The sequence below is a fragment of the Equus asinus genome, chromosome 2 (assembly GCF_041296235.1).
Source record: "Equus asinus isolate D_3611 breed Donkey chromosome 2, EquAss-T2T_v2, whole genome shotgun sequence".
Taxonomy (NCBI): Eukaryota; Metazoa; Chordata; class Mammalia; order Perissodactyla; family Equidae; genus Equus; species Equus asinus.
In genome coordinates, this window is record NC_091791.1 from 55,620,155 (window position 1) to 55,642,788 (window position 22,634).

A 22,634-nucleotide genomic window follows, 5' to 3' on the forward strand; every position below is an offset into this window, starting at 1 on the left:
CATGAATGTTAGCTCAGGGCCAGTCTTCCTCAGCAAAAAGAGGAGGATTGGCAGTAGTTAGCTCAGGGCTAATCTTCCTCAAAAAAAAAGAGAGCCTTTTATCCTCCCTGAAGTACATCCACATGCTGTTCAAAAGCTAACATCTGTAAGTTCTGCCATACAGCTCTAGCACTTGGCTTCTTCGGAGGCCATTTTCCATACAAAGCCAAGAGGGAATACAGATGAGCAGCACACTGCGAGGGAGGTAAACAAGGGTGCAGTCAGGAAAACCTACAGATATGGAAGCATCAGAGTAGTACAGGACCCCGAAGGTGCCATTACACCGCAGAGAGGTCTGCTTGGCAAGGTGGGCATATGTGCGTTGTAGATACCTTTGAAAGGGTTTCAAGAAAGAAATCCTGGCCCCCACGTGTCTCTATATATTATTTACAGGGAAATTGGGGCAGGAGTCGACTGTGAAAACAGGCACTTCTTGGTGGAAGAAATGGTCTTGTAGAAAGAGGTGACCTCTGGGTCTCCAAAGCTCTTATTGGCAAGTTTTTTCACTGTGCTAACTCAGACCTCCTGAGCCAGCTTATTGCGAGGCTACTCAAACGGAGAGGGAATGAGCCTCTAGGGCCATCTGAGTTTGTCTCTCTTCCCACAGTGTTTTTATTTTTTCACGAGCATTGCAGCTCACTCAAAGATATGTAGAGAAATATCAAAATGAAATGTGGATTCTGGGTTAGCAGCTAAGCTTCCTCACTAAGCGGTTCTTTCTTGTATCTCAACCTTACATTATGAGATAAAAATTTAAGTCTTAGTAAAATTCAAAATACTAGCCCTTCCAGATCATTCGCAAATAGTTGAAGCCAGCTAAACCAGGGGTAGCGATGGTCTCCACTGAATAAAATGAAACTGTATAAATCCAAAATAATAAAAGGAAATAGAGCCACTTCAGAAGAATATCGTCTGATTTACATTGAATAATGGGCGCTTTGGGTGATAGGAAGACTCAAAATTTTCATGTGGGTGTTTGTTAAACCTCCCCTACTCCCATGACGCCACTTAGGACCTAAGGGAACATTAGTTGGGGTCCAGCCATGGAGAAGGTTATGGACATGAGGATAAGACAAAGAGCACACGGTTAATAAATTACTTTAGAATTTTTTTTAACCAGTCTATGGGAAAACATTAGTGCTTAGGAAATCTGATGGGGCAGAAGAAGAAAAGGGTGGTTTTATGGAAATAACATCACAGTTTTCCTTGTAGAATACACAGATTTTGACTGATTAGAAAGTCAAGAAGGAACACTTTTCTTCTGAGGATATAAACCCTCTTCTAAATTGAGTTGTCATTGGGAGTTAGAATTTTTTTGTTACCATGTTTTAATTTATGTGGCTTTGTGTTTTAATTTTTATTCTGTTTAGATTTTAATGATTATTCTATTGTCTCCCTTGTTAAATCTTTGGTGTGAGGAAGAGGGCCTTTACCAGAAATGAGTTTATAGGATTAACCTTAAAAATAGGAGATGATTCTTTACCTAAATATTAAGAAATTATCTCTATAGTTCTGTACTAGCAGAATTATGATTCAGGAACCATCATTCTATGAAGTATAATAAACACCCCATATTCTTCATTTTTTCAGTTAAATTTCTATTATTAGATTTTTAAAGTACAACTATAATTCAGGTTCTTTGTAACAAGCAAAATTTAAGAAGATGAAAGAAATGGTTAATATTTTACCGCTTTCCCTCCTTTCCTTCTCCCTGGAGTAAGCAGCCCGATATGTAGCTCTCTCCTTTTATCCAGGCGTTTTACATACCTGTAATATCATGTCTCTCTCTGTAAAACCACAGAGTTAGCTCTCACTCATTCTTTTTAAAGGCCACAGAATAGTCCATAAAAAGGCTGTACCGTGGTATTTCAGACAGCCTTTTAAGGGACACTCGGGTTGCTTTCAGCTTTATTTTGTTGTTATTTTGCTAATTTATTTGACATTAGAAAATATGTCTTTTAATATATAAGCATTGTTTTTATTTCTGTAAGATAAGTTCAAAAGTGGAGTTCTGGGTTAAATTTTAGTTTGAATAGAAACTGTCAGTTTATTTTCTATCACAGTCTACATCCATGTGCTCAATAACAGGATGCTATCACTTTTTCATTATTTTAATTTTTTTTAAATTCATTTAAAGGGTGATATGAGGCCAGCCCGGTGGTGCACAGGTTAAGTTTGCACGTTCCACTTCGGCAGCCCTGGGTTTGTCAGTTCTGATCCCGGGCGTGGACCCGCACACTTCTTGTCAGGCTGTGCTGTGGCAGGTGTCCCACATATAAAGCAGAGGAAGATGGGCATGGATGCGAGCTCAGGGCCAGTTTTCCTCAGTAAAAGGATGAGGATTGGCAGCAGATGTTAGCTTAAGGCTAATATTCCTCAAGAAAAAGAAAGGGTGATATAAGGCAGCCCATTGTTGTTTTATTTCATATATCCCTGATCATAAATGAGGTTTAATATCATATCTTTATTGCCCAAATGTTTTTCCTTCTCTATAAGCAAACTATTTTTCTGATGAATTGTTTGCTTTTCTTATTAATTTTAAGAACTCTTCATACATTAAGGATATTAATGCATGGTCATTTATAATGAAAACATTTTTCCTAGTTAAGATTTTGTCCTTTTACTCAGTTTATAATATATTATTGCCTATATTTTTTGTTCATATTTTTATGTAGTCAACACATCTAATTTTCTCTATGTCGCTTGTTTTCCTGCCTCGGTTACAACAATCTCATCACAACAATGTGATAGACATAATATCTCCGAGTTTTTAAAAATAAACACATATGTAGGTATATGTGTGTATGAACATTTAGATCATATACAGACAGCCCTGAATATAAAGCATGTTCATTACATATAAGGTAAAAATTAATATATGTAAATGTACAATTAGACTTTTAATCCATTTAGAAATTATTTTTTAATATGATGAAAGGTAGCTGTCCAATTTGTTTTTGTTTTCCTTGTAAATATTCAATTAGGCCAGCCACATTTATTAACGAATCATTTTCTCCACTGAATGGGTGCGGAATTGAATCAAATAATTTTTTGGAATCTGTTACATAATCATATGTTTCCCTCCTTTAATTTGTTTTTATAAATTATTCTATTAATTTTTCCTAATATATAACTATCCCTACACTTTAGGAATAAAGTTACTTGATCATAAATAATATTCTTATTGTACTGTTAAATTTGAGGTACTTTTCTTTATTTACCAATGTTGGCATCTTTAGTCATAAGGGAAACTGGTTTACAGTTTTCATTTTTATACATTTTTCACAAGGTTATTAGTATTAAGGTTATTTATAAAATGAACTGAGTTGATTGTCCCCTATTCTCATAGTCTTGCACTTTGACAGCAATGGAATAACCTATTTCACCCAACGTTAAAAAAAATTAAGCCGTAAAAACATCAGGTCCTGGCATTTGTTTGTAATGCTAAATCTTTAATATGTATTCCCAAACTTTAAGAGTTTTTCTTCTTCATAGTTTCTAAATCTGCTTGGCTGAATACTACAATAACATTTTTTCACAATATTTCTGATCCATAATGTAATGTATTTTGGTTTTCTTTTGTTTGCCTTAATGCAAACATATATACTTATCTTTTAAGATAGTTTTTACTTCCATTCATCTCTCTTAGCTCAGTCCTCCTACTTCCTTTATTATGGTTGCATATTTTGTTCTTTATCTAATTTCTTAAGGCATACTTATTTTTTAACATCTTTAGTGAGGTTTAATTTTATACCATATAATTCACCATTAAAATTGCACAATACAATAATTTGAAATGAATTCATAGAGCTGTTCGCCCACCACCACAATCTGGTTCTAGAACATTGTCATCGCTCTCAAAATTCCATCAAGCCCATTTGCAATCAATCCTGACTCTCAATCCAAGATCCAGATAAACATTGATCTGCTTTCTTTCTTTATAAATTTATCTTTTTCTGAACATTTCATATAAATGGAATTATCTAGTATGCAGTACTTGGTGCCTGGTTTCTTCTCTTTAGCGTGTTTTTTAGGTTAATCCATGTAGGAGCGCGTATCAGAATCCTATTCCTTTGATTGCTGAAAGGCATGCTATTGTTTGAGTATACCACATTTGTTTATCCATTTGCCAACTAATGGGTTTTTGATTTGTTCCCAGTTTCAACTGTTCTGCATAATGTTGCTGTGTATTTTGTATAAGCCTTTGTACTAACATATGTTTTCATTTTTCTTAGGTAGATATCAAGGAGTAGAATTCTGGATTTATGGTAAGCTGATGTTTAACTTTTTAAGAAACTCTTAAATTGCTATTCAAAACAGCTCTATCATTTTATATTCACAACAGTATGTATGAGGGTCCAGTTTCTTTACTTCCTCCCTAAACATTTGGTATTGTCTGTCTTCTAGATCACAGCCATTTTAGTGGGTAATGATATCTCATTATGATTTTAATTTGCATTTCTCGAGTGACTAATGATGTTGAGCACCCTTTCATGTGCTTCTCATTGGTATACTTTTATGAAATGTCTGTTAAAGCACTTAACTATTTTTTATATGAGATTGTTTGTCTTATTATTATTAAATTATGAGTTCTCTATTTTTTCTGAGTACAATCTGTTTATGAGATATATGATATAAAAATATTTTCTCCAAATTTTTGGCTTGGCTTTTCTTTTCTTTCTTCTTCTTCTTTTTTTTTTTTTTTTGGTGAGGAAGATTGGCCCTGAGTTAACATCTGTTGCTAGTCTTCCTCTTTTTTTTGCTTGAGGAAGATTTTCCCTTAGCTAACATCTGTGCCAATCTGTGTGTGTGGGATGCCACCACAGCATGGCTTGATGAGCGTTGTGTAGGTTTGTACCCAGAATCCAAACCAGGAACCCCAGGCTTCCAAAACGGAGTGTGCAAACTTAACCGCTATGCCACAGGGCCAGCACCTCTTTTCATCTTTTTAATGATGTATTCCAAAGTGTAAAACTTTTTCACTTTAAAGAAGTTCAATTTATCCTTTATTTTCTTTTATGGCTTGTACTTTTGGTATGTTATCTAAGAAATCTTTGCTTAACACAACATTTTGAAAACTTTCTCCTCCATCTTCTTCCAAGTTTTATAGCTTTAGATCTTATATTTAGTTCTCTAATCTATTTTGGGTTCATTTTTGCACAAGAAAGTAAAAGTCTAAACTTATTTATTTACAGTCATACATACAATTATCCTAGTACCATTTGTTGGAAAAAAACAACCCTTTCCCCATTGCATCGTCTTGGCAGCTTTGTCAAAAATTGATTGATCATAAATCTGTGGGTTTGTCTCTGCATCCTCAATTCGGTTCCATTGACTACATACCTACCTTTCACCAATACCACACTATCTTCAATCGTGTAGTTTTACGGTAAGTTTTGATTTGGGGTTGTATATGCCCTCTACTTTTGTTTTCTTTTAGAATATTATTTGACTTGAAGTTTACTTCTATTATTTTTAATTGCATTTATAAAAATTATTCCTAAATTATTCCTAATAATAATTCTTTAATTACTCCTCGGAGTAGAGTTTTTGCTGTGTCCTAATGGTCTTGCTATTAGGGATTTTAATGTTTATCATAATTTGTATAATTTATAATTGTAGATTTTATTTTCCCTTTGATCCTGTATTTAGCAGAATAAATCTCAATTTCTAAGTGTTTATTTTATTGCTATTTCTATATTTATTTAATTTTATTCAGAAATTGCTCTATACAGTTTCTTCTTAGAGAAATTTTTCAATATTTTCTGTGCATTAATGTCTGTGTGTGTCTGTGATTCTCTAGTCTCAGTTTATATTTAAGGAATACAAATTTCCATGCTATTAGTTCATCAAATCCAATGCTATTTTTCTCCAGTACCGTATTTTTTCTAATATAGTTAGCCAACAAAATTGTAATTTGTAGAAGAATATTGATCTAAGATTTTATGATTAGTAACTTTAAATGTTCGGATTAAAACTTGTGAGCTAAAAAATCCAGATTTTCTGTTCTTCCCACTTAGATGCTATATTTAAGAGTTTTAACTCTTTATTTTAATAAGGTGTAAATATATTTTGTTTGGTTATTTTTTTCAAATTATTTCAACGTTTAAGAACTCTTGATTAACATTTTCTCTGCACTGCTTCATATCCTCTTGCAATGTGAAAATTACCAGTCAAATTGCATGTGGATTGCTTTGTTAAATAAATCTTAACATAAATTTTCATTTCAATTCTTTAAATTACTGTTAACTCTTCCAATATATTTATGTTATTACTTATATCATAAAGGCTTATTTATATTGTGTTAAAAAAGGCATATAGCTTTTCCTAATATATTTTATGCAGAGGAATTTGTAGTCTAAGATAAAATATTCCATTATTATGCTCTAGTTTAATTAGGTTATTTGCATTTCTCATCTAATGTCTAATTTAATAAACTTTTTAAATGCAATTATAAAATTCATTCAATATTTAACAAATATTTATTATTCCTTTACTAGTTGTCAATAATTGTTTTCAGAGTTGGTAATAGAAAAGTGAATGTGGCTTCTTCCCTTACATAAATATGTACTCAATCTAGAGGCACAAATAGACAAGAAAAGAATTAATTGTGATTCAGCATGGCAAGTAGTTGAATTGATATTTAGATAAAGTACTATGAGGACAACTCATGAGGGAGTGACTACTTCTAATTTGGGAAAATTATGACAGGAGGGTTGAGATGTATGAAGCAGTTTTCACAGAGAAGTCCCTTTTGGAAAGGGACTTTCCAAAAAGTGAAAGAAGGGAGAAGTTATTTTAACTCAAAAATGATAATAGTATGTGCTAATGCCAGGAGTTAGAACCACACATGGAACCTATTCATAGAATTTTGAGGATGTTTATTTCCAATGCTCTTCAGTTTGTTTCCTATATTTGGTAATATGAAATTCGAAAAGACCAAACAAAAATTGCATAACATGGGGCCGGCCTGGTGGCACAGTGGTTAAGTTTGCACGTTCTGCTTCAAGGTTCAAGGGCCCGGGATTCGCCGGTTTGGCTCACAGGTGTGGATTTGGCACCACTTGTTAAGCCAAGCTGTGGCAGGCGTCTCACATATAAAAAACTAGAGGAAGATGGGCATGGATGTTAGCTCAGGGCCAGTCTTACTCAACAAAAAGAGGAGGATCGGAGGCAGATGTTAGCTCAAGGCTAATCTTTCTCAAAAAAAAAGAAATTTCATAACAAATAAGCCAAATGTGAGACACTTATTAAGGAAGAATTTCTTGATTTACCAATCCTTGGATTTCTAGAATACACTAAAGTCAGAGGTATCCCCTCAAATAGCTAATGAAAGGAAATATACCTTCCTCTGTTCTTCAACTGCTTAAGTGAAACAAGTCAAGAAGTACCAGCTCATCCTTAAGGATGATACCAGGCATCTCCCTAATAACTTTAAATGTCTTGACATATCAAAGTTTGAATTAAACTATACCAGAATTAAAGGCATTAATCAGTTACTTTCCATACGTATATTTTGATTTCTTTTAAAAATTAGTTGAATCTTAAGTTAGGACATAATCATTTATTTAACAAGAAATGATAATCATCTGGAACATACTAGTCCTGGAACATACAGACTGAATGCTACTTAAGTCCAATTTATGTGACCACATTTCCATCAGGGAACTTAAGCAGTCCTATAGATCATTACTTTTGATAATTCTAGTAACCCAGAACTTGGAAGTCATACTGTATATAAGATTATGCTTGTTTATATAACCATGAAAAAATTATTTTTACATAATTGGCCTGGAACCATTTCACTCCTACTGCAATAAGAAGGAAAAATAAGTATCATTCAAAGCCATTCTACTAAACTTGACAGAAATATTAAGAGAGCAGAAAATTTCTTCAAGCTGCTAAATTATGAATAACCAGAATGCAGCCATAAAAGTCAGTACACATTAAATTTAAAAAGTACTTGAAAAATACTAGAAAATAGAGAGACACTCATTGGTGACAGATACTAAGTGTAAATGATAGACTGTGAAAAAGAAGTAGATAACTAATATTGTTTGTTAGCTAAATTACATTTCCAAAAACAGAAAATGCAGATATAAATGAGGAGATCAGAAGTAAAATAATAAAAAATTAAGGATGTTTTAATAACAAGGTATAATTTTCATGTACATTTTAACAATATGAAGAAAAGTAGCAATAATGAACCAATGTATTCTGGATCCGTTGTACCAGAATGTGTTGCTGACATTAGCCAAAGTCTAATGATTCCTAGAAATGATTTTAAGATCAAAACTAAAGTGTGAAAAATTTTAAAACTAAGATTCTTGGTAATTTTCAATATGCTGGACAAACAAATGACTCCCAAGAGCATTTTCAAAACAAGAAAATGATTATGGCTTTTTTCTAATGCCGTCATCTTCCTGCCAGTGCTGTATACTATCATGAGCTTCAGGTTAAAATTTTCTAGGTTTCCACAGTGTCTTAATGAAACTTTGTTATCCTTTCTCTTTAGTGTGAGTAATTGGATTCACTGAACTCCTTCAATCTGTAAACAATTTTCAGTAAAATATCTGCAAATTTGGATTTTCAATCATTATTTCTGCAACTTTTTTGCTGACTCATTCTTATCTCATCTAGGACTCCAATTACATATATGTTGAACTTTTTGATATTGTCTCATAGATCACTGAACGTCTGTCGATATTTTTAAAATCTTCTTTCTCTCCTTCACATTGAACTTCATGTTGGTCTGTCTTCATCTACAGTGATTTTTCCTTTGTCATCTCCATTCTTCTATTAAGTTTATCCAATGAATTTTTTTCAGATATGTATGTTTTAGTTCTATAATTTGCTTTTGGCTCCTTTTTATATTTTCTATTTCTCTGCTGGGATTTCCTATCTATTTGTCTATTAGGTTTGCTTTGTTAAGTATATGTGTTAGCTGATTATTTGTTCTTTGAATATGAAACAGGTTTGGATTGAATCCAAGTCATTGTGAATGTCATGTTGTAGAGATTCTGCATTCTGTAATATTCCTCCAAAGAATGATACTGTCTTTGTTTTAGTAGATAATTAACAGATTAGGCCAAAATTTCATTTCTGTCTTGGCTATGGTGGGAAGAAGCCAAAATCTGTTTAGTTCTTTTAGACTTAGCTATAGATTGCTTTGAGTCTGCTACAGACATGCTTGAATCACGTCAGCCAGAAATTTGGGCAAAGTACTGCCCTTACACTTATTACCCTTAAAAATGGGGAGCTTACTCTATGCCAATCCTGTCTTCCTATCTTATGTATAAAGGTATATAAAGATATAGATAGATATAAAGATATACATTATATAAGATATATAATATATGTATGTATAAATATGTATAAATATATATGTATAATTTATATACATATAATGTATATATACATATAATTAAATCTCTGATGTGTGTGTGTACATATATAGATATCCACATCTATATATACATAGTTCATACAGTTCAGAATTTATCATTGTGATCTGTGGATGGGTTGGACTGTTAGAATTTTATTCCACCATACCTGAAATGGAACTTTCCTATTTTCCAACAGGTCTTTTGGAATCTTACTTCTAGCACATTCACAAAAGGTAGGCCTGGAAATGTGTCTTCTGTTCCAAGAGATGTTTATTTTAGTGGCTCCTAGAAATGTCTCTTGACATTTATTTTCAAGAGTTGGTTTTTTACATTAGCTGTGGATGTTATTGGCAAGCAGTCATCAATGGCAACGTTTTTCTATTCACCAGAAATTACTCCCAAGGACAGTGGCTCCCACTGACAATTTCCATTAACGGCAGGTGCCAGCAGATGCCATTTTAGAAACTCCTTGCAGTAGCTCTCGGCAGTAATCTGCTTCTCTCAATAGCTTTAGAAAATTTTTTAGTATATCTTTTCCCCTGAACAGTTCATATGAATTTCAATGTTGGGAAAACTCCATATTAATTTCTCAACACTGCTTCTAGAAAGCATTCTAGCAATGTAGCCTGTTTAAATTCCTAGCTCAGCAATGGTCCTAAACAGTTCCTTTAGATGAACATGAGTAGATTCTCAAGAGCAGAGGTTGACAAATGTTTTCTATAAAGAGCCAGTTAGTAAGTATTTTAGGCTTTTCAGGCCATATAATTTCTTTCACAACTACTCACCTCTGCCACAGTAGCACAAAAGTAACCAATAAAACTTTATTTACAAAAGTAGATGGCAGGCAAGATTTGATCCATGAGCTGTAGGTTGTCAATCTTCGCTCTAGAGTTCTAGTACAAAACAATTCCAAGTTACCTCTGAATTTCTCCAGTATTCTATTACTGTACCCTAAAGCAAGCCCCAAGTCCATAAACTCTTATACCTCAGGAAGAATTCCTGTATACCTTAACAGAGGTTTCCTAGGTACTGAAAATAAGAACCCATTATTTTCTCTCAGTGATTCCATAAATGAAGTGACTAAAACACTAGGCAAAGGATATGTTACTAATTATCTACTCTACTACTCCACTGGGGAATATCTTTGTTAAACTAGTCTCACCAAATTAACTAAAGCAAATTTCACATCATTTTTTATTTTAGAAGTGGCATTACTCTACAGAAGTTATATCTTAATTAGTAAATAAAAGAGATATATGTGGCTAAAGAATGACAAACTAATCAATGGAATAAAGTCCAGAAACAGACCCAAATATGTTCTTGATTTATGGCTAAACAAAAAAGATACTATAGTGTTGTAGTGGAAGGATGGTTATTTTAATAAACTTAACTGTGTCAACTGGTTATACTTTGGAGAAAAAGTGATATGGAGGCTTACTTCACAGCAGACACAAAAGTCAGTTCCACAGAAATTGGTTATCCAAAATAATGAAGCTTTTAGAAGTAAATATAGGAGACCATTTTCATAATCTGGAGCCAAATAAAAAGTTGATACATTGAAGTATGCAAAAGTTAAGAACTTCTATTTATCAAAAGACGTCGTAAATAAAGGTAAATGTCAACCTATAGTGTAGGAAAAGTTTACAAAGGACTCATAACCAGAGTATACAAAGATCTGCAACAAATAAGTAAGAAAAGGGCAACACAATAAAAAAAAAAGTGGGCAAAAGATTGAAAAGACACTTCACTAAAGAAGATATCCAAGTGGCCAGAAGAAAATATTTTAAGAAGGATTCAAAGTTTGTTACTTATCAAACTGCAAGTTAAAATCATAAGATAGCATTATACACTCACCAGAATGGCTAAGATAAGAAAAAGATAGAAAATTCAAGTTCTAGAGCAACTGATGCTCTCATATACCACTGATAAGCATGTAAATCCATGCAAACATTTTGTAAAAAGTTTGACAGTCTATTTGAAAGCAGAAAATATTCGCCTTGTGATCTAGCCAATCTAATAGTGTGTGTATGTTCAACAGAAATGCATAATAAAATCACCTAGAGACGTGTATTAGATGTTCATAGCAGCACTACTTGTATTAATCTAAAATCTAAAACTATCCACGTTTCCATTAAGGGTTTCATGGATAAATAAATTATGATGTGTTTATACAATGTCTTATAGTGTCATAATCAATCCTTAGCTCCACAACAATATGAACAAATCTTCCAAACCTTAGTTTGAACAAAACAAGACACAACATAAAAGAGTATACACATGCACACATACATAATTACATACATACACACATTGTAGATGTTCAAAGATGGTTCTTTGCTTTTACTTGGAGACCTAATAAAATAGTATTTGCAATTCTATTATGAACAGATTGATAAAATGGTATCGAGAGCCTATTATATACAGCACCTTAGTCTGCCTGTGGTTACTTTTATGGAAGCCAAACTGGAAACACATGTATTATTGGTGAAACTCAGATATGCCTTCCATATGACACCAATGACTAAGGCTTAGAAATCTGACACTATCAATGGAAGCTTATGAGCTGACAAATAGTGCCCTCCAAAACCACAATATTTCAACCACATAGTTATTTAAACTATACAGGAATTTTGCTTACAGAACAATTAAATAGAAAGCATGTATATAGATTTGTAATTTCTAGTAGTGTTGCGGGTTAGAGGGGTGAACACGAAAATACTGGCAGTAAAATATCTGAAATCTGCATACAAGAAAATGGTTTGGTTGACTCATGAAGCACGTTTTCCATGTGTTTATGGAGAATGATAGAGTCTATAAAACAACAGTTATTAAGGGAGAGGTGATAAAATATAGATATAAAAGAGAGATAAAAGAAGATATAAAACAACTTGACTATACTAAAGCATATTTTTTTTATCCTGGAGTCATCCTAGGAAGTTTTTTTCTTATGGATTAGAAAAAAGATAACCAAAACTAAGAAATTATATGAAAGATGTACACATAACATTTGCATTGAACTTCACATATATTTGGAATTATAGTTCAATGAACATTTCTCTAAAGAAAGTGAAAGCATAATTCTATTATACATTTATATAAAAGTACTTTTTCAATAATGAAAGATAATTCCACTCTTTAAGATGATTTAATAATCAGGGGCATATGAAACATTTATAAATGGCTTTGATGGCACACACACACACTTTTCAACTGTTAGTCATCATGAAACCTACTGAAACTAAAAAAGAAAATCCTGTTTTTAGGATACATGCCAGTCCTTGGTAGGTGTGCGATTGAACATCTCATCTTCATCTAGAGGAGTAACAAAACATAAGTGCTTATTTTATGTACATGCACATATACACAGAGATGAATAGAACTTTAGTGCTAGGCACTCTTCTAAGTCTTTTACAAATACTTACTCATTTAATATTTGTAACAGCACTATGAGGTGGTTGTTATTATCATTATTATTACATATTATCATTACAATTTTACAGATGAAAAAACTGAGGCACAGAGAAGAAGTTAGTTAAGAAAATTCCATTTTATTCATGGTTTCCTATGCCTTGCAGAAGCTTTTTACTCTGATGTAGTCCCATTTGTTTATTTTTTCTTCTGTTTCCCTTGCCTGAGTAGAGTTGGCATTCGAAAAGATGCCGCTAAGACCAATGTCAAAGAGTGTACTGCCTATATTTTCCTCTAGTAGTTTTATGGTTTCACGTCTTACATTTGTCTTTAATCCATTTTGAGTTAATTTATATGTATGGTGTAAGATAATAGTCTACTTTCATCCTTTTGCATGTGGCTATCCAGTTTTCCCATCACTGTTTATTGAAGAGACTTTCCTTTTTCCATTATATCTTCTTGGCTCCTCTGTCAAATATTAGCCATCCATAAATGTGTGGTTTTATTTCTGGGCTTTCAATTCTGTTCCATTGATCTGTATGTCTGTTTTTGTGCCGGTACCATGCTGTTTTGATTACTATAATTTTGTAGTATATTTTGAAGTCAGAGATTGGGATGTCTTCAGCTTTGTTTCTTTTTCTCAGGATTGCTTTCACTATTTGGGGTCTTTTGTTGTTCCATATAAGTTTTAGGATTCCTTGTTCTATTTCTGTAAGAATGTCATTGGGATTTTGATTGGAATTGCATTGAATCTGTAGATTGCTTCAGGTAATATGGATATTTTAACTATGTGTATTCTTCCAATCCATGAGCATGGAATATCTTTCCATTTCTTTATGTCATCTTTCATTTCTTTCAATAATGTCATATAGTTTTCAGTGTATAGGTCTTTCACTTCCTTGGTTAAATTTATTCTTAGGTCCCACCAACTGGGAGAAAATATTTGCAAATCATGTAACTGACAAGGGATTAATTTCCAAAATATCTGGAGAACTCATATAGCTCAACAACAACAGAAACAACCTGACCAAAAGATGGGCAAAGGATATGAACATTTTTCCAACGAAGATATATGCAGATGGCTAACAGGCACATGAAAAGATTCAACATCATTAATTATTAGGGAAATGCAAATCAAAACTACAATGAGATATCACCTTACACCTGTCAGAATGGCTATAATTACCAAGAGAAAAAAATAACAAATGTTGGAGAAGATATGGAGAAAAGGGAACCCTCATACAATGCTGGTGGGAGCGCAAACTCATGCAGCCGCTATGGAAAACAGTATGGAGATTTCTCAAAAAATTACAAATAGAGATACCATATGATCCAGCTATCCCACTACTGGGTATTTATCCAAAGAACTTGAAATCAACAATTCAAAGAGACTTATGCACCTCTACGTTCATTGCAGCATTATTCACCATAGCCAAAACATGGAAGCAACCCAAGTGAACATCAACTGATGGTCGGATAAAGAAGATGTGCTACAGTTGTGCTATGTCTACAGTAGAATACTACTCAGGCATAAGAGACAAAATCACCCCATTTGCCACAACATGAGGGTATTATGTTAAGCAAAATAAGCCAGACCAAGACAAACAAACACGGCATGATTTCACTCATGTGTAGAAGATAAACACATGGATAAAGAGAACAGATTAGTGATTACCAGAGGGGAACGGGGTTGGAGGGTGGGTGAAAGGAGTAAAGGGACACATATATACGGTGACAGATAAAAATTAGACTATTGGTGGAGAGCATGATGCAGTCTATACAGAAACTGATAAATATTAATATACACCTGAAATTATACAATGTTATAAACCATGATGACCTCATCAAAATAATTGAAAAAAAAAAAGGAAAATTCCCCCACTGCCACAGAAATACAAATTGGTAGAGCTGGACTTTAAAACCAGACAGTATGCTCTGAACCTGTACACAGTGCTGCTAGCACTGGCAGATGCCCGCTACTGTTTAGAAATTATATCAAGGGAACAATAAAAACACTGCATCATTTAGGTAATGGTCTGGGGAAAAGCATACCTGATTTGAAATATTTAGCCAAGTTGTATTAAGACCTTTATACTTGGAATGTGAAATTTTATATACTGAAAAAAAGAAGAAGCTACTAAAAATGTTCTTAAAATCAGTCTGTAGTGTGATACAGGGGCATAGGGCGGGTTGGATTCATCTTTGAAAATTAGACTAACCTACTTCAGCAGTCGGGGGAGCATAAAAGCAAACTGCCATGGACCTCTTGTTAAAGATAGGGCCCAAATTTGGTCCAACATGTTGACTAAAATGCTTTATTTGATATTTATTTTTTCTAAAAATATTTATTGGGGGACATCTGCTTCCAGTAGATGAAGTAGACTTATCATTCCCTTCTCCCTCTGCTCGGTCTAACTAAAAACCTTTGGCACTATACATGCAACAAATATGAAAGGACGCTGAAAGGCAGACAGAAGACTGACTGGCTGGTCATCTTGAGACCCAAGGAGCAACATGGGGATGAGTTTTCTGCCTTTTTATCCTGCCTCATAGCCCAGACCTGGAGCTGAAGAAGCTGGCAATAGGCCTGCGTAACCTGGCAACTGCTTATAAAAAGGCGCCACTAGGAATCTGTGTGGTGACAGAAATGTTCTATATCTTGACTAGTATTGTTTTGCAAAATGATGCTTTTGAGAAAAACTGGTAAGGGGTACACAGGATGTCTCTCTACTCTTTTGTACAATTGCATGTGAATTTACGATTATCTCAAATTTAATGGTTAATTAAAAATATTTATCAAATGCCTACTATGTGCCAAGTACAACTTATAGGTACTGGGAAATCGCAGTAAAGAAACAAAAAAAAAAACAGTCTTTCTTCAATAAGTCTGCAACCTGGTGAGGGAAAGACAGTAAAAAAAGAAATGCAATAAGTATATAATACGTCAGGCGACCAAAATGAAGAAAAACACAGTAGTGAGAATAAAGAAAGACGGAAGGGGTGCCTATTTGTATGTGGCATTCGGGGATGCTATCTTCCATAAGGTGGTATTTAAAAGAAATAAAGTCAAATAAGTTTCTAGAGAAAGAGAAAATCAGAAAGAAAGGACAAGTAGTCCAAAGGTTAAGTTGGGAGCGGTCCTGGTATGTTCAATGAATAGTTAGTGACTAGGTCATTGTGCGTGGAGTGCGTGAATGAGGTAGAGAGTGGTAGATTTTGAGCTAGTGGGATGCCAGATAGCAGAGGCCTTAGGTCATGATAAGGACTTTCAATTTTACTCTATGTGTGTGTTTTGGGAGAGAGATAATGTATGATTTCGAACAGAGTATTGACATATGCTGACTTATGCATTAAAAAGATTACTATGATTGTTATCTTGAGACTAGACTGATGGGGCGGAGAGCAAGTAGGAAGTAGAAAGACTGGTTAAGAGGCCATTTATGGATTTTCAATTTGTATTTTATTTGTAATTCAGTTTAGTTTTATAATTCATGCAAGCTGTATTCATAAGGAGTTTGTGTTTAATGCCAGTGTGGCAGAGAACTCGAGAACATGGATTTGAAAGACAGTCAGATTGTCAATCACTAATTGCATGCCTCTGTTCAAGTTACTTAGCTTGTTTCTCAATGTTTCTATGTGTGATATGACCAACAATAGCACTCAATTCAGAAGGCTCCTATCCAGATTGAATGTGTTATTGTGTGAAAAGTTCTTAAAACAAAGCACCATGGGAAGTGTTTACTATGTCATTTTTGTGTTGGTACATATTTGAATAACACTGTAACAAACACAATTAAAATCAACCTGAGAGAGGGCATAAACATTATTTTCCTTAAGATGGTCTATATGTTAGTGACTTTGAAAAACAGTGTTTGAAAGCATGCCAATGCTGATTTAGCTTAGATGTGTACTGGTCACAAATATATAGCTACTGTAGGTACCAGGCATTACAAAATTTGTCTGTCATCAAAAATTAAATAACTTTAGTATAATTTTCAGGCCAATCATACTTTATGGTAATCTTATTTTAAAATTAAAAATAAAAATATGATGTATTTTCTATGATAACCTTTAACCACCCAGAACCTTATTTATGAAAACTATCATTCTCCAATTTTTCAAAATGAGAGTTCTTGTAGTGGACATACTCTGCTTTCTGTCCTGCATTTGTACCTTTGGGGAACTTCACCTTTCCCCATGTTATCTTTTAAAGGTGCAAATCATAGGGTGCCAAAGTATTCTCTTCTCCTGAACGAAATGATGGGTTCACTAATAAGAGACTACTACTCAAGAAGAGCTGATTAGCCTTTCTTCGTGGAATGGGATGCATAAAAACTTGTTTTCCAATGTTGTCTCTCTTTCTCTCAGATCCATGGCTATAAGAGCCAAATGAAAAACGGTAAGCAGAGAGCCTGTGTGAGAATAAAGTTAAATAGACATAAGTTGAGCTAGGAATAAGAAAGATATTTCTCATAAATACTCTTTAATTATGGAACAATTGATAAAATGGATAAAAATTTGGTTGTGTTCTTTTAGAAATTCCAGTCTTTATTCTAGAGTAATAATTTTAACGACAAGAGAGATTCTTGGTTAATGCCTTCAATGAATCAAATTTGTCACACTGACTCATAACTCTGCATTCAACCCTCCAACCCTGGTCCTATTTCTATGAAACTGCATTATTTTGGAGAAAGACCAATGTGATTTGCCATCTTTATAAATAATATATATTTATAAATATTCTGTGTATCATGTTCAATTCGTGGATAGTTTCTAATTATTATTCAAAAAAGGAAAGAAAGAAAAAGGGGGAAATATCTGTTCCTAAATGGTACCTAGTATATTAGTGAAGATCAAATACAGAATCTGATATTCCAAATGAAAAATATGTGCTAAATATCTATAAGGTACTGGATAATGATCATTTTTAAAAACCAAAAGAGCCACAATCCAAATCTTTTCAAAAGTTCATATACAGGATAGAAGAAAAACAGTGAAATATATGTCACTTATTTATAAAGGAAAGGTACCGTAGAAATTGCGGTTATATGAATCATCTCTTTTGAACCTCAAATAAAACCTTAAAGGAAACAATGTCATTATTTTATGAGAAACTAGAAGCTCAGAGAAATTAAGTAACTTATCCGGGGTCAAACAACTGGGAAGTAATAGAGGTAGAATCCACTCCCATTTCAAATGCTTCCTAATCTCTGTGTTGTACACAATACAATTGATAAGCTTGCGTATCCATAGTGTAGGGGACATGACCAAAACAGGAAAATATGAAATAACTCATGAACTAGTGAAGTTATCACATATAGTACATCATTGTTTTAATAATTATATAATACATTAATATATCCACTATATTACTATAATCATAGTAAAGTAATAATACATAACATAGCTTATAAATATCAAGGCAAGTGAAGTTAACAGATGATTAAAGTAGAAGAGTGAATGAAAGTAAACATGAGCAGAGTTAGTTCCATGGAAGAAAAAGGGGACGAACTGTGTCCTTAAGGATACATGAAATGTAGATACGTGTGGATAAAGTTAACATAATAAAAGGGACATTCCAGAAAGTTTGGGTCTGATGCCTGTGTTGGGGGTTGCAAGGGAAATGGATATGAAAGGATCTCCAGGGACACAATGGGAGTTAAGAGAGTATGACAAAAAGCATAATGCCACTCTAAAGAAAGTTTGAAAGTCAGGCAGAGGAGATAGGACCTGACTGAATTTCATTTACTTATAAAAACTTAAGTATCATAGTATGTATTTTGCCCTGTCATAAACAAGATGCTCACATGTGTCTCTTAGAAAAAAACTACAACAAATCAAGAGAAAGGGGCGTAAGACACTGTGTCGTAAGCAAAAGAGAATAGAGATTAAGTCTGACAAAGTTTTGATTTCTACTTTTAAAGTGAGAAATTCCACCTCCCTATGAAAAATTTTTATTGTAAAAGAAGAGATTAGTATGAAAAAGAGTACTATTCTATAAGTTGGATTACTAAACAATTTAGCAATTTTAATTATAATATTCTGATTATAATTACAGTATTTGAACTATAAGAATTCTTATAATTGAAATTCCGTAAGATTTGGAACTAGTTAGGGAAATAGAACAGTTTACAAATGTGACAGTAAAATTTTAAGGTCCCTTTGAGATTGTGAAGTGTCGTTACACCTGCCCTGGAGATCACTGGGGTTTAATGAGCCATCAAGTACAAAGAAATAGTTCTAAAAGATTTATTAAGTAGGAACTTTAATTGACTAAGTAATTGTGCGAAATCAAGATCATTGAAAATAAGAATGTTTATGATATATTTTAGTTTAATTCTTGGCAAGACAGGAAAACTAAGATGTCAAAAGCAAATTGATCTACTTTATCGCTTTGTTAGTCTGGGTCCTCTGAGACACAGACTCTTAAATGGGACTAAATGTGCAAGGATTTTTTTAGGAGAAATGCCTGTGAGAGAAAATCAGAATGAAGCTGGAAAAGGCTGAGAGAGTCATCAGACCACAGTAAAATTTTGACTCTGAGTGAAGGAGAAAGCAAGGAAGAAGGGGAGAACTTCCTAGACTGCTTTGCAGTCTGAGGGAACTGAGGCAAAGTCCTTGGGGAGTCCTCAAGTCAAAGGTAGACATCAGAGGCATTGCGTGTCTCCAGGAATGGGCCTGCCTTAGGACCTCCGATGCACTTAGTCCTTGGCTGGGCACAGCCCATAAGGCACATAGACGCAGCCTCAGCACAGCTGCAGCAACGGACTTCAGAACACAGCAGCTGCATCCCTTGGTCAATTTCCCTCTCTGTAGTTGGAAGTTTAAGAGGGATTTTCCCATGGGTTCCATGGTCATTTTGCTTAAAGTTCTCATGTGACATTAAAAAGAGTTTCTGGGCATTATATTTTTATAGGTAATATATAATTGTGAGCTGTGTACACTAGTAGAATCTAATAACTTGATCACTTGTACTTTCTTATATTGTATCAAAAATAGAAACTCTCCATGCCACATTGTCAAATCACATTTGGAAGGACAGTAAGAGCCACAGCTGGAGGCAGGGAACCATTACTTCTGACAGGCCATGGCATCCATTCATCCATTTAATCTATTCACTTATTAAATTAAAAAAAAAAAAAAAACATAGTTTGGCCCTTGACTAACTTCCCAACCTCATCTTTTACACATCTTTTACGCCATTGCTTACTACACCCTATAATTCAGTGAACTTTTTCTATTCATTGAACAAGTCAGACACTTTCCAACCTCAGAATATTAGCACTTGTGATCTCATTTGCCTGGAATGTTCTTCCCTTCAATTCTCACATGACAGCCTCATTCACACTGTTCAGACTTCAGTGTAAGTATCACCACTTCACTGAGATCTTGGTTGATCAGCTCACCTAAACTAGCACCTTGTCATCCACCACTAACTATCCTGTGACTAGTTTTCTTGACTTTATAGTACTTACCAGTAACTGCAATAATCTTGTTTTTGTTGTTCTCCAGTCTTTGTAGATTTGGTTCTCCATTAAATCATATGACTAATGCCCTCCACTATATCATCAATATCCAGAATAATACTTGATCCCTATAACTCAATAAGCATTTGTTGAGTGAAGTATTGACAAAAGAAGTCTTCTATATTTAAGGTGCTATAACGGGCTTGAGGAGTCAAAAGTATGATTACTTCTCTCACTGTGATTATAGTCTAGTAAATTCGAAATTATCCCTCCCTCACCTTATAACAGCCATCCCTTCTTCCTACAATTGTTCCAGACACTCTTCTTTAGTTCATTGTCTTCCTGTTTGGTGGTGGAATAACTCTGAACAATGTGCACTTTGGAACAATAGAAACAACATTCAAGGAGGCAATTTCCCTAGAACTTCACTTTGACAAGTTTGTGAATAGTAAAGCATTAGATTTCATGCTTCTGCAAAAGGATGTTTTATATATCAAGAGCCTTTGGAATTTTCTTGGACAGATCATAAATACATGTGGTCACAAAATCCCCGCTGAATGCTGAGACTGTTTTGAAGTAAAGGAGATAAAGTGGAGATCCAAACAGATGAAGCCCTCACAGAGTTTCGAGTTTGTTAGGAAAGGGAGACATACACAACAGGCAAAGAAAGAAATGTCACAAACTGAGATGGGAGCTTTGAGGAAAGGGGGAAGCCAAAGCACATAAAAGGCTTTGTTTAGTTATGCAGATCAAGAAAGATGTTCCAGAGAAAGTGATGTTTGCCTCATGATCTGAAAAATGAAGAGTCAACTAGGAGAAATTGAATGGTCATTAGTAAGGAAGGGGTGGGAGCCAGAGCCTTCTAGAAGAGAGAATAGCAAGTGTGAAAAACCTGAAAGAAATGTCACTGTGTAGTGTCCAAAAGAAAATGAGGACAAAGGAATCGCTAGGAATCATATGATGCAGGGCCTTGTAAGCCATGCTAAGCTTTATTTAAAAACAAACAAAAAATTTTGATCTGACAAAAGTGGTGTAAATTAAATGTACACTTTCCAAAAACCTTCAGCATGTGCTTTTTATTGTATCCTGATTAGAAATGCTTCTGGAAAAATAGTCCTTTTGTTAGGCTCATTCAGGGTTGTGTTGGTCTAGCATGGAAGAAAACCAGTAGTACCGTCTATAATGATTGAATTAGCTCAGACTTGGAGCCATGATTTTGCAGGTGGTGTGATGGAGAATGGCAGGCTCTGGATATAATGGAAATTTAATTACGTACTTAATACAATTAAACCATGAAATCATGAGGGAACATAAAAATTAAAAATATATAATCTATGCTGCTGAGTAGCTGGAAACATTTCCACATTAGAGACTTAACTTTTATTATCAGTGTCAATATCTATATCATGCTCTAATATTTCATATGGATTCCACTAATGGAATTAGGAACACAATCAGGTGGCAGAGGAAGAAAGCTCCCTTATTAATAAAATACATTGGCAGTGTTTGCTCTCTTCTCCACGGTAGAGGAGAATTTGCTTGTCCCTTGTTGGCCTGAATTACATGCATTCCTTCTGAGGTAGAAAGCAAATTCATGTGATTAGTGTTATATGCTTCCTGAAAGTTTAAAGATATGACCAAACAGGGGATAGCAGCAAAAGCACACAATTTTCCTTTACCATTTATGAAAGAAATGATTAAAAATAGAGTTAGAGCCCCTATATTTGGTACAGAGTACAAATTTGTGCAATAATAGCTTCATTAGTTTAGCAAAGTCTTTTTTTTTTTTTCCATAAATGTATAATTCCAAAACCTAAGTAAGTATTTGGCTCAATTGACTCTGTCTGTCAGTTATGGCACTTCTGGAACGTGAGGAGTTGGATATGTTTTACATTATCTCATATAACTGTTTTTCCTAATTTTTGCATTAATCTTATTTTTGTTTTATATATGCATACTTTTTCTCTTGAATATTTCCCATTCAGCCATTTTATTATATTTTGTTTTGACTCTTTAATATTGATGACTAGCATTTGAAAGAAAAATTCCAAGTAATTTTTAATTCATCATAGTTAGGCTAAATCAACTATAATTCTTTGGGGAAGAAAGACTTGCTTAATCAAATAACTTCAGAGAAATTCACACATAGTAAAGGAGAAGGAAAGGGCCCCTATGCCACGAGTGGACTGACCCTGGAGCCTTGTGTTGCAGCCGCCTTGTCCTCACGTCCATGAGATAATAAAACCATGAGATAATAAAAGAGTTCATTATTTAATTAGATGACTTGTTCAAAACAAACCATAAACAAGCAAACAACAACAACAATTTGGCATAT

The 22,634-nt window shown here is 34.0% G+C and overlaps 1 protein-coding gene and 1 long non-coding RNA gene across 12 annotated transcripts in view; one reads left to right on the forward strand and one right to left on the reverse strand.

Annotated features, from left to right (window-relative positions):
- The window catches only part of LOC139040973 (uncharacterized), a 47,828-nt gene extending 38,168 nt beyond the window's left edge, over positions 1 to 9,660 (forward strand). Inside the window, exons 3-4 of the long non-coding RNA XR_011495357.1 lie at positions 4,275 to 4,307; positions 9,622 to 9,660. This is a non-coding gene — a long non-coding RNA (uncharacterized lncRNA). The remainder of the gene's footprint in view (positions 1 to 4,274; positions 4,308 to 9,621) is intronic.
- The window catches only part of CTNNA3 (catenin alpha 3), a 1,499,312-nt gene that overhangs the window by 190,808 nt on the left and 1,285,870 nt on the right, over positions 1 to 22,634 (reverse strand). The window lies entirely within an intron of this gene.